The sequence below is a fragment of the Dipodomys ordii genome, unplaced genomic scaffold (assembly GCF_000151885.1).
Source record: "Dipodomys ordii isolate 6190 unplaced genomic scaffold, Dord_2.0 Scaffold167, whole genome shotgun sequence".
NCBI lineage: Eukaryota > Metazoa > Chordata > Mammalia > Rodentia > Heteromyidae > Dipodomys > Dipodomys ordii.
The window spans coordinates 21,420-32,466 of NW_012267383.1; the positions used below are offsets into that span (position 1 = coordinate 21,420).

General features: G+C 41.9%; 1 pseudogene; it reads right to left on the minus strand.

The window, feature by feature from the left end:
- Positions 1 to 1,070: 1,070 nt before the first annotated feature.
- LOC105998622 overlaps positions 1,071 to 11,047 on the minus strand; it is a 29,205-nt pseudogene continuing 19,228 nt past the window's right edge.

An 11,047-nucleotide genomic window follows, 5' to 3' on the forward strand; every position in this document is an offset into this window, starting at 1 on the left:
TACTCCCTTTGGGAGGTGAAGGGTAAACAAAGGAGGAGGCTGCAATGCTTGGTAAGAAATGTATGCATTATCCTGCCCATGTAATTGTAACCCCTCTGTACAGTAGTTCACAAATAAAATAAAATAAAATTAAAAAAAATTACTCCCCTTGGTAATGTGATCTGTGAAGGCCTGGTGTCCTTTACAAAGGAGCCTGGGAGGGGAATTGGGCTGCCTGCAGGAGAGACTTAGTGAGGAATCCATTTTTAATGGAACCCCCTTGTGTGATCAGAAATCCTTGTTCCTACTAGATGACTGCAGAAGAGTAGAAAATGTGGAAGGCATACTTTGGGTCCGTGGACATATCCAGTTGGACAGATATGATACTGGGGCTAAGGAACCCAAAAACAACTCGAACAAAAAAAGCCTCATGACTGAGTCACACAGAGGATAAAGAATAATGACAGGTTAGGCAGAGTAAGGGCCAGGGCTAAGGGAAGTTCCTTTATGAGGTTGTGGGAGGGGCTTGAAATAGGTTTTGTGCAGTTTAAGGGTTCAGAAAGGTCACTGCTACACGCTTCTTAGAGGGACCTGGCAAAAAGAGAAAAGTTGGAAATCCACACGCAAAGGTAACCTGCCAGCTCTAAGAAGGAAAGAAGCTCCAATTTAGAAGTTGGGGTAGGGAGGGTAGAAAGGAGGGCTTTGTGGTCTGTCCTGATAGAACAGGTGGTTGGAGTGAGGACCCCCCCCCAGGAAAGTAGCTGACTGTAAAGAGATCTGGGGCTTTTATGGAGAAACAGAATAGCCATGGTCAGCCAGGAAGTTAAGGAGACAAACAGTGCTGGAGCGTTGGCAAGAAAGGCTACAGAGAAGATCATCCACATACTGGAGGAGAAAAGTTGGGGACAGGGCAAGGTGGAGTGAATCAGAAACAAAAGCCTGGCCAAAGAAATGTGGACTGTCCAAAAGCCTTGAGCGAGGATTATATAGATGAGCTGCTGTGAATGACATGTCCGGATCTGTCCAGGTGAAGGCAAAAAGGTCCTGACATTGTGGGTGTAGGGGAACAGTGAAGGAAGCATCTTTAAGGTCTAGGCTGGAAAAGTATTTGGCTTGTGGGAGATGGTGGATAAAAGGGTGTTGGGATTGGGCACTATTCGGTCAATGGGAAGGATAGCTTCATAGAGAAGGTGCAGGTCCTGAACAAGGCGAAAGGAGCCGTCAGTGTGATAACAGGAAGGATGGGGTTTGCACAGAAAGTTGGTGAGTCCTGAGGTGAGAAGCCTGGTAATAATGGGCTTAAGGCCCCTAAGATGCTTAAGAGCAATAGGTTTGGGGTGGAGGGAAGGTGAGGTAGGCCAGGAATAGAGACCAATACCAGTATGAGGGGAGTGGCTATAATGGAAGTCTGATATCCCGCATGGCAGGGTTTACATCTGAAGGAGGGAATGAAGGATGTATATCTAGGAACAAGTCAGGGACATTATGGGTGAGGAAGAGAGTCACAGAGGGAAAGTTGTAAGCGTAGCCTTGAATCTGGAGAGAATATGGCAGTCCAAAAAGGACATGGAGCAGTGTGAAATGACTAAAAACAAATGGGAAAACTGGGAGCCCTGAAAGGTAGAGTAGAGGGGTGTCATCCTAGGATGCTAGATGATGCCATCAATACCCACCATCGTTACAAATAGGGCACAGCGCTACTCCATATTCAGGCAAGGTAAAAGAGGTGGCCCCCGTATTTATTCCAAAGGAAATCAGCTTACTTGACACCAAGATCATTACCCTGGGTTCTGAGCCCCTGATGTGCTTTGGGGTTGGGGACCCTCAGCAGAGTCTTCATGGGCTAGGCCTAAAAACCCAGGCTGCGGAGGGGCTCCCAACTCTCTCTGGGAAATGGAGCTGCCCTCCCTAGAAGGGGTGGGGTCTACCAGTCCTTTGACCCTTTGAGGAGTGGAAGAGTTGACCCCCCCAGCGTCATGCTTGGCAGCAGTGAGGGCGTGGCCCAGGAATCCAGGAGGTGGTCTGGGGTTTGGGGCAGGCTCAGCACAATGTCCAGAGTGAGAACAGTTAAAGCAGGGCCCTGAAGGCTTTGTCCAAGACCTAGCAAGCTGGTCTTGGAAACACTTGGAGAACCCTGTAGAGCATTAGCCAGAAGCTGATATTTGGCCTGGTCCTGTTGGTACCATTCCACAAACTTGCATGTACTTTTTTTTTGGGGGGGGGTCCGGTCGTGGGGCCTGAACTCTGGGCCTGGGCGCTGTCCCTCAGCTCTTCAGCTCAAGGCTAGCGCTCTACCACTGGAGCCACAGCGCCACTTCTGGCTTTTTTCTTTTTGCTTATGTGGTGCTGAGGAATCGAACCCAGGGCCTCATGCATGCAAGGCAAGCACTCTACCACTGAGCCACCTTCCCAGCCCCTTGCATGTACTTTTTTTTTGGGGGGGGGTCCGGTCGTGGGGCCTGAACTCTGGGCCTGGGCGCTGTCCCTCAGCTCTTCAGCTCAAGGCTAGCGCTCTACCACTGGAGCCACAGCGCCACTTCCGGCTTTTTTCTTTTTGCTTATGTGGTGCTGAGGAATCGAACCCAGGGCCTCATGCATGCAAGGCAAGCACTCTACCACTGAGCCACCTTCCCAGCCCCATAACAAAGTAATTCTGACTGGAGTTATTTCACACACATATATGGACAAAATAATATTTGCAATGGGTTTTTCAGGGTGGGTGTTGTATTGCTAACTGATAGAATTCTGAGTAAAAAGAATTTAAGAGGCGTGAAAGAGAGAAATGATATTTCAGGTCCAGGCAATGATGAGTCATCTTATACCTAGAAGCAAAGGAAGAGATGGATATGGAAACAAAACAAGATGACCTCATAGATAGACCTAGGCCTAGCAGGACTGAAAGCAATTTTTATTTCTGTAATTGAGGAAAGGAAAAATCACTCCACCCAATTTTATGAGGAATAAGAAGGACCTCATGCAACTTTTAAAAATGTATATTTTCTTTCTCTCAGTTCAAGTCCAAGGCCTTATCATCTCTTGCTTAGTGTCAGTATTCTTCCTGTATCCTCAAAAGGTAAAGGGAAGTACATCACACAGTAGTGTGTGTGTGTGTGTGTGTGTGTGTGTGTGTGTGCATGGGACTACTAGGGTTTGAACTCAGGACCTCATGCTCTTACTTGGCGTTTTTGGTCAAGGCTGGCATTCTACCATTTCAGCCAAAGCTCTACTTCCATAGGCAGGAGGTCTTCTTTGTTTTGTTTTTGTATGTGCTCATACTCACACTTGAGCCCTAGGCCACTATCCCTGAATAATTTTCCTCAAGGCTAGTGCTGTACACTTGAGCCATAGATCCACTCCCACCTTTTTTGGTGGTTATTGGAGATAAGAGTCTCAGAGATGTTCCTACATGATCTCCCATCAGCAACAGCAAGCAAGAGTTCTAAATTCTAGGCTGTATGGATGGGCTTCAAGGCTCATCAGAATGCCTTAAGTAAGAAACAGGATTTTATATGTGTTTGTGTTCCTTGCTGTGGTTAGATTATTGTTAAGGAGCATCAGTGTTTCTCCCACGGGCCATTGTTTACATGACGGGGAGGCAGTGCTACTAGGTCCAGGTTTTGAAGGACTCATGGCATCCTCAGAAACCTGCATGTTAAAACCCCAGTGTGCCTTCTTAGTCTTTTTAACCCCCAATGTAATTTCCATACACCAGATGCTGGCCAGAGTCCTTTGGATTGAAAATCACTGGGTATTACATAATCACAAAGAAGATTTGAAAACTTTGCTTCCTAAGCTTTATTTGCTTCATTTCAGGATGATTCTTTCTTGGGGGGGGCGGTAAGGGGTCCGGTCGTAAAGCCTGAACTCTGGGCCTGGGTGCTGTCCCTCAGCTCTTCAGCTCTACCACTTGAGCCATAGCGCCACTTCTGGCTTTTTTCTTTTTGCTTATGTGGTGCTGAGGAATTGAAACCCAGAGCCTCATGCATGCAAGGCAAGTGCTCTACCACTGAGCCACTTTCCCAGACCAGGATGATTCTTTTATGACTTGGGATAAACAACTTACAGAGACTGCACAGAGAGGGCTGGAATATCACTTAGATACATTAACACATTTTGGGGGGAACCCAGAGGAAAGAGAAACAAATACTAGATGTGTGCTGAATGACATGTATGAATCTGAGTTCAGAAGTTCAGGCAATTCTAGAGGATCATAGATTTCATGGTGGCTATAGAAATACATGGCTTCATATGCAACAAGAAATATCTTTAGAAATGAAGAGGGTTTCTGGCCCAGTGGCCCACACCTGTAATTGCAGATTCCTGGGAGGATGAGAATAGGAGGATCATGGTTCAAGGCCAACCTGGACAGAGACATTTAAGAGAGCCTATGTCAAAAACAGAAAACAGAGCTAGAGTTATGACTCAAGTGGTAGAGCTGACCAGCCTAGCACATGTGAGGCCTTAGTTCAAACCTCAGTATTGACAAAAGAGTGGGGGGGGGGGAAAGAATAGGTTCATCCATTAATTAAAAAGGCTGGGAATGAAGTCAGGATAGGACAGTAGGGAAGTGTTGGGTCATAGAACTTTTCTACAAGTATGTCTAGGAATTAGGGTTCAGGTAAGTTGCCTACCTTACCTGGTTGGTGATCAATTCATTTGCCCTGCACAATAGAACAAAAGAACAGAGAACCTGACATTGGAAAAGATATCTAGTATTCCAGTACTCGGGAAAGTGCAAAGCAAAATACAATTGAATGGCAAACGTGGCTCTATGACTTTCTAATCTCAGCTCCTTGATACATTAGGCAGGAGATCAGCTGAGCTTCAGCTGATCAGCTTGGGAAATATAGCCAGACCCCATTTCAAATTAACAACAATAACAATAATAATAATAGTTAATAATAAAATACTCTGGGAACAAATTAAGTACATGTATATCAATACATGCCTGGAAGGAATGCCATTATCTGTTGGAAAGAGACCTGACAATGTCTATGAATTACTTTTAAAGATAAAACTATCATGATGAGTAAAACAACTTATTTCCTGAAATCAAAGTACAAGTATATAATGACACAAAATAAATATACAAACAGTATCAAGAAGCAGGATAGTTGTTGGTACTGAAAGAGATAAGAAATAGTGATATGCTGAGAACATAATATAAAATTGCAATGTTTCAAGAATTTTTCTTTTTTGTATATATTTGTATTGTAAAAATACTGTACAGAGAAATTACAGTTACATGAGTGAGATAATGAGTACATTTACCTCTTTGTTTTTCCCCTACCATCCCTTCCCTTACCCACTACTGAAATGCTCCCTCTCCCCTCCCAGAAGTTATAAAGTTCATTTTCAACATAGTGTCTTGTACATCTCATTGTTACAATGGGCCAACCTGTATCCTTATTTGAGCATTTTGTTTTTTCCTTTCCCCTCCCCAATTAGAACAATGTATATACAAGATTCAGGGCACCAGAATCAAATACAGTGAAAATAAGGGAAATACCATACATAAGAAACAAAAAAAATCACATGGTACATTATGAATACATTAAAAAAAACAACAGCAAAAAAGATACAACCACTTGTGTCTCTATCTTGGGGTTCATTTCACTTAGCATCATCTTATAGTCATATGTACATAGCTTTTGAGCATTTCTGCTTGTCCTAGACATATACTAGTTATTGCAAATAAGGGAAACCATGACACCTATGTTTCTTTGGGCCTGGAATACTTCACTTAATGTAGTTTTTCCAAGTCTATCAATTTGCTAACAAATAGGGCAATGCCATTCTTTCTGATGGAGGCATAGAACTCCAATATATGTATATATGTACCACATTTTCTTGACCCAGTCATCTACTGAGGGGTATCTGGGTTGGTTCCATATCTTAGCTATGGTGAATAATGCTGTTATAAACATAGTGGTGTTGGTAGCTTTAGTATGGCCTTGTTTGAGGTCATTTGGGTAAATGCTCAGAAGTGAGATTGCTGAGGGAGCTCTATGTATAGTCTTTTGAGGAACCTCCATAGTGCTTTCCAAAGTGGTTGGACAAGTTTACTACCAACAGTGTAGTAAGGTTCCCTTTTGGCCACATCCCCTCCAGCATCTGTTGTTATTAGATTTCTTGATATAGCCATTCTAACTGGGGTGAGGTGGAATCTCAATGTTCTTTTGATTTGCACTTCTTTTATGACCAGAGAAGTTGAGCATTTCTTCATGTGTCTATTGGCCATTCTTATTTCCTCTTCAGAGAAGTCTCTAAGTGTTTAGCCCACTTATTAATCAGCTGGTTGTTTCTTTGAGGATTTATTGTTGGAGGAGTTAATTTTTTGAGTTCTAAGCATATTTTCAATGTGAGGCCCTTGTCTGTTGTATGGCTAGTGAGGATCTTCTCCCAATCTGTGAGCTTTCTCTTGATGCCCAGCCATTCATGCGTTTTTTATGTATGACTTTGAAAAGTCTCAGGATACACCTCAATAATACAGTGCTTACCATCCAGGTGCAAGTTCTTGGGTTTGTTCTCCAGTGCATGAAAATATGTATATGATGTTAGAAGAGTGGTTTTGAAAAGAAATTGACAGCATCTAGAACTTAACAGGCATTCCCTGTCACATTTCTTGTTTCATTGCCTAAGTACTTCCTTTAAAATCATTTAGTGTTTTGATGTATTCCTAAACCTAGAGTAATACTTTACCAAACATAGCCCATCCATAGGCTTTAGACATAGATACACTGTTGCAGGCCCTGAAATAAAGAAAAGAGCATGAGGAAAATGGGAAGAAATAAGGCAACTGTCTTTCTCTACTCAAGGTGACAAAGAATTGTTAGAGGTAGATGGTATGTGTTGCAGAACTCAGGCTACAAAGATGACTTCTTTAGGAAAAATTGTAACCATATTTCCAGGTTTTCCCCTCCACACATTTGAGTTAATGCATTCTAGAAAGAGTGAGCTACAAACCTAGGAGTCATCATCAAGCTCCATCCCTCCCTTCCAGTTCCACAAGAACCATAAGTAGGTGGACAGGTGTGCGGTAGAGTGGCAGTCTTGTCACATCATCATGCTCTGCTTGTCCAGTTGTTGATCCAGCCAGAGGTTGCAACCCAATAAGGAATAAAGGACAACTTCATTCCAACCTGTCTTCAAGTTCCCAACTTCACTTATAACCTGGTATTAAAAGGGAATTAACTTTGGAATAAAATCCTTCATGGATGGTTTTAACTATATTATTTGCACATTATTTTGTACTTTATCCCGTAATATTTGTATCTGCATAGGATAGTAGCTGTATGGAGTTTTTATGAAGATTAAGTGGGCAAATACATGAAAGCTCACTGCCCACAACCTGCTCAGGAAATACTGTCAGTAGTTTGGGTTTTCCATTGGTCTTAGGGTTTGAACTCAGGGTGAGCTGGGCACTGTTCCTGAACTTTTCTGGCCCATGGCTAGTGCTCCACAACTTTATTCCCAGCTTTTTGGTAGTTTACTGAAGAGACTCATAGACTTTCCTGCCTGAACTGACTTCACACCAGAATCCTCAGTTCTTAGCCTCTTGAGTAGCTAGAATTAAAGGCGTGAGCCATTAATCTATGTATTTCCTGCAGTCTGCCCCTGCACCCTCTTTTAATTTTCCTCTCACTGTCTAGCTCATTTACTTTCTTTCATTCCTGGCCCTTTGGCTTCTCTAAATGACATTTCTGTGGAGAAATTGGGATTCTTTGCTGTGCTTTTTATGAATAACCACCAGAGGGCGACATAATAAGATGCAGTGCTACTCACCTAATCACACTAGACATGCAAAGTAGCTCCTACTAGGTAGCTGTGTGAAATCAGCCATTCAAAAATGAAGAGACCTTAGCCAGCTCCTCCATAGCTCATTTTAAAAACGGAATGCTGAACATTTAAACACATTCAAGCAAGTAGGAAACTGGCATGTCCAATTTGTATGACTATACAAATTGATTTTATATATACATATATAATATTTTTATGTAGTAAGCAAGTAATAATGTTTTAAGTGCTATTTCTAATTGTTTTTGGCCAAGACTAGTTCTTCGCCACATGAGCCACAGCTCCACTTCCAGTTTTTGGGTGGTTACTGAGAGATAAGAGTCTCACAGACTTTCGTGCCCAGGCTAGCTTCACACTGATTGTCTGATCTCAGCCTCTTGAGTAGCTAGAATTAGAGGCTGAGCCACTGGTGCCTGGCAAAAGTGTGTGTGTGTGCGCGTGCATGTGTTGGTTGTGTGTGTGCGTGTGTGTACATGCATGTGTATGTACATGTGTGTGTGTGTGTGCACCCACACACACTCCTATTCTGGTTCTTGAAGTCAAGGCCCTTTCCTTTTACTTGGACTTTTTACTCCAAACTGTCACTTTACCACTTGAGCCATATTTCCACTTCCAGCTTTTGCTGGTAAAATAAAAATGAGAATCTTTTCTGTTTGTCTGCCTGTATTGTTTTTGGTCAGAGATCCTGAGGTCTCAGCCTTCTGAGTAACTAGGATTACATTGTGAGCCACTATTACCCAGCATTAACCTAACACTTTATACTTATGGGACAACCCAAGTTCTGAATTTAACTGAGACTAATGGTTATGTGGGGATATTGAGAGCTACAGAAACATGGGAAGGAGAGTTTTCAGTTGCGGTTGTTCATATTTGTTTCAGAACAAAGACCTGTAACTCTAATGTGTGTTGTGCTATTCCGAGAGAAGAGAAAGCTTGAGAAACTAATTGTAGAGAATGGGAGACTGAATGAGCTAAAGAAATAGAGTGGCATTGAGATGACTAAAATGGTCTTAAGAACTCATCTGAAGTTGATGCTCATGAAGGTAAAATGGACATTTTTCCTTGCTGAGTGGGTTTTCCAGCAGAAGTAAACTACCTTTGTACAGGGAGAAATCACAGGTAATGAGGATCAATGATTGGTCAGTACAGTTGGGAGCAGTATAACAATGTCAAATGTTCATTAAGATTATCAGCATGGTATGGTTGTACACAACTGTCATGCCAATATTTCAGAGGTTGAGGCAGGGAAGTTCATAAACTTGGGACCAGCCTGGTCTATGTAGTGAAACTCTGTCTTAGCAAGCAGGCAACACACACACACACACAGACACACACACACACACTCACACAGAAAGAGACTTAGGTACTGACAAACCACAATTTTCCATCTCATTATTAAAAAAAAACTTCAATGGACACAGGTTTCAGAGTTCCCTGGGAAATGGAAATTCCCCTGAGAAGGTAAAGGAGAAGAGGAAGGACGCATGCAGACAGCATGAAGAAGTCCTAGGTCTCCAGGACCCCTGCTTTCCATCCTCTCATGGCTAAGGCCACAACTCAGGTTATCATAGTTCTGTTTCCTCTCAAGTCCCATTCTTCTTCTTACATTAACCTTCTTTGTGAAGATTTAGGGACACATTGAAATTGTTAAGGAACTGGGACAGTGATTTAGCTCTTTGGACCAACCCTCTTCCATGCAGCTTCCAGCTTCACAAAATGGTAGAAACCATAGGCAAGACAGGAGAGGCATCGTACCGTCTAGCATTTTAGAAATGAAAAGGTACAAAAAAAGAAAGGTTATCTTTGATATGTGACTTTTTTCATCTGCTAATCCTTCATTTATCAGTCAATTATTCTGCCAATTATTCCACAAGTTTATATTGAGTAAATATTATTCATCAGACACTGATCTTTCTCACCCCAAAGACTTTGTATTCAGACTTTGTGCTTCCTTTTTCAGCAACATAACCCAAACCAATCATTTCCTGAGGGATACTGATGAGATTTCATTTATATAATTCAGTCCAATAAGTGCATCATTGGGAATAACTGTAACCATATGCCAAGCTCTCTCCTTAGGACTTTATAAAAAAAAAAAGATGCATGTTTGTGCTTGTAACCTGCTATGAACTAAGCACTACTGTGATCTCCGTTAATAATATGAACAAACCAAGCCAGGTGCCATTGGTTCATGCTTGTAATCCTAGATACTCAGGAGCCTGACATGTGATGATCATGTGTCAAAGCCAGTCCAGGCAGGAAAATCCTTTATACTATCCTTAACTACTGGGGAAAAAAAAGCCAGAAATGTACTTGTGGTTCACTTGATAGAGCACCTTCCTTGAGAAAAAAAAGCTCCAGACACAGCACCCAGACCCTCAATAGAGGTCCAAGGACTGATACTAAAAAACTTTTTAAAAATAAATCTCGCCATGGTCACTTTTATATGTATTCCCAGCTACTCAGGATGCAAGGCTAGCTCCAGGCAAAAAACACAAGGCCCTTTCTATATGGAAGAGCAACCTATACTTTAATACTAATCACTTTATTGTTTACAATAACCAAGGCATGGAATCAGTGTATCTGCTAATATATGTGTGGATAAAGAAAATTATACACACATATGCATATTCATATATATAGATATGTACATGATACACATAAATCACTAAAACTATCTATGTTTGTTTATATTTGCATTATTATATATCATGTAATGTGTATAGAATACCTATAATAAATATATCACCTTCTATGCATGTATAAATATATACACACCCACAGAGAGGAATCATTTTCTGTGATAAATCCCAAGGAAATCCTGCCATTAGCAACAGCATTTCTGAACCTGGAAGATATTCTACTAGGTGAAATAAGTCAGATACTGAGACAGATATAAATACATCCATTTACACATGGGAAATAAAACAACTGTGCTCTGGAGGTACACACACACACACACACACACACACACCAAGAATGCTCAAACTTCACTGCGGTTGGTCCATCCTCCCTCAGACCACCTCACCACCTCACCTCCTCTTCACTGATAATGCACCCATATCTCCTGCCTCTTGCCTCCGCCATTGATTCAGATCGTGTATATTTTCCATTTTCCTCTTTTTCATCTTTTAGGGCTTAACTTCAATGCTGACTCCTTCAAGATTCCTTCTTTGTGAAACATAGGTCCCATGGTTTCCCTTATTTGTAATATCTAGTATATGTATGAGTCAAGCAGAAAAGGTCAGATAATGTGATGTCAGGAAAATGA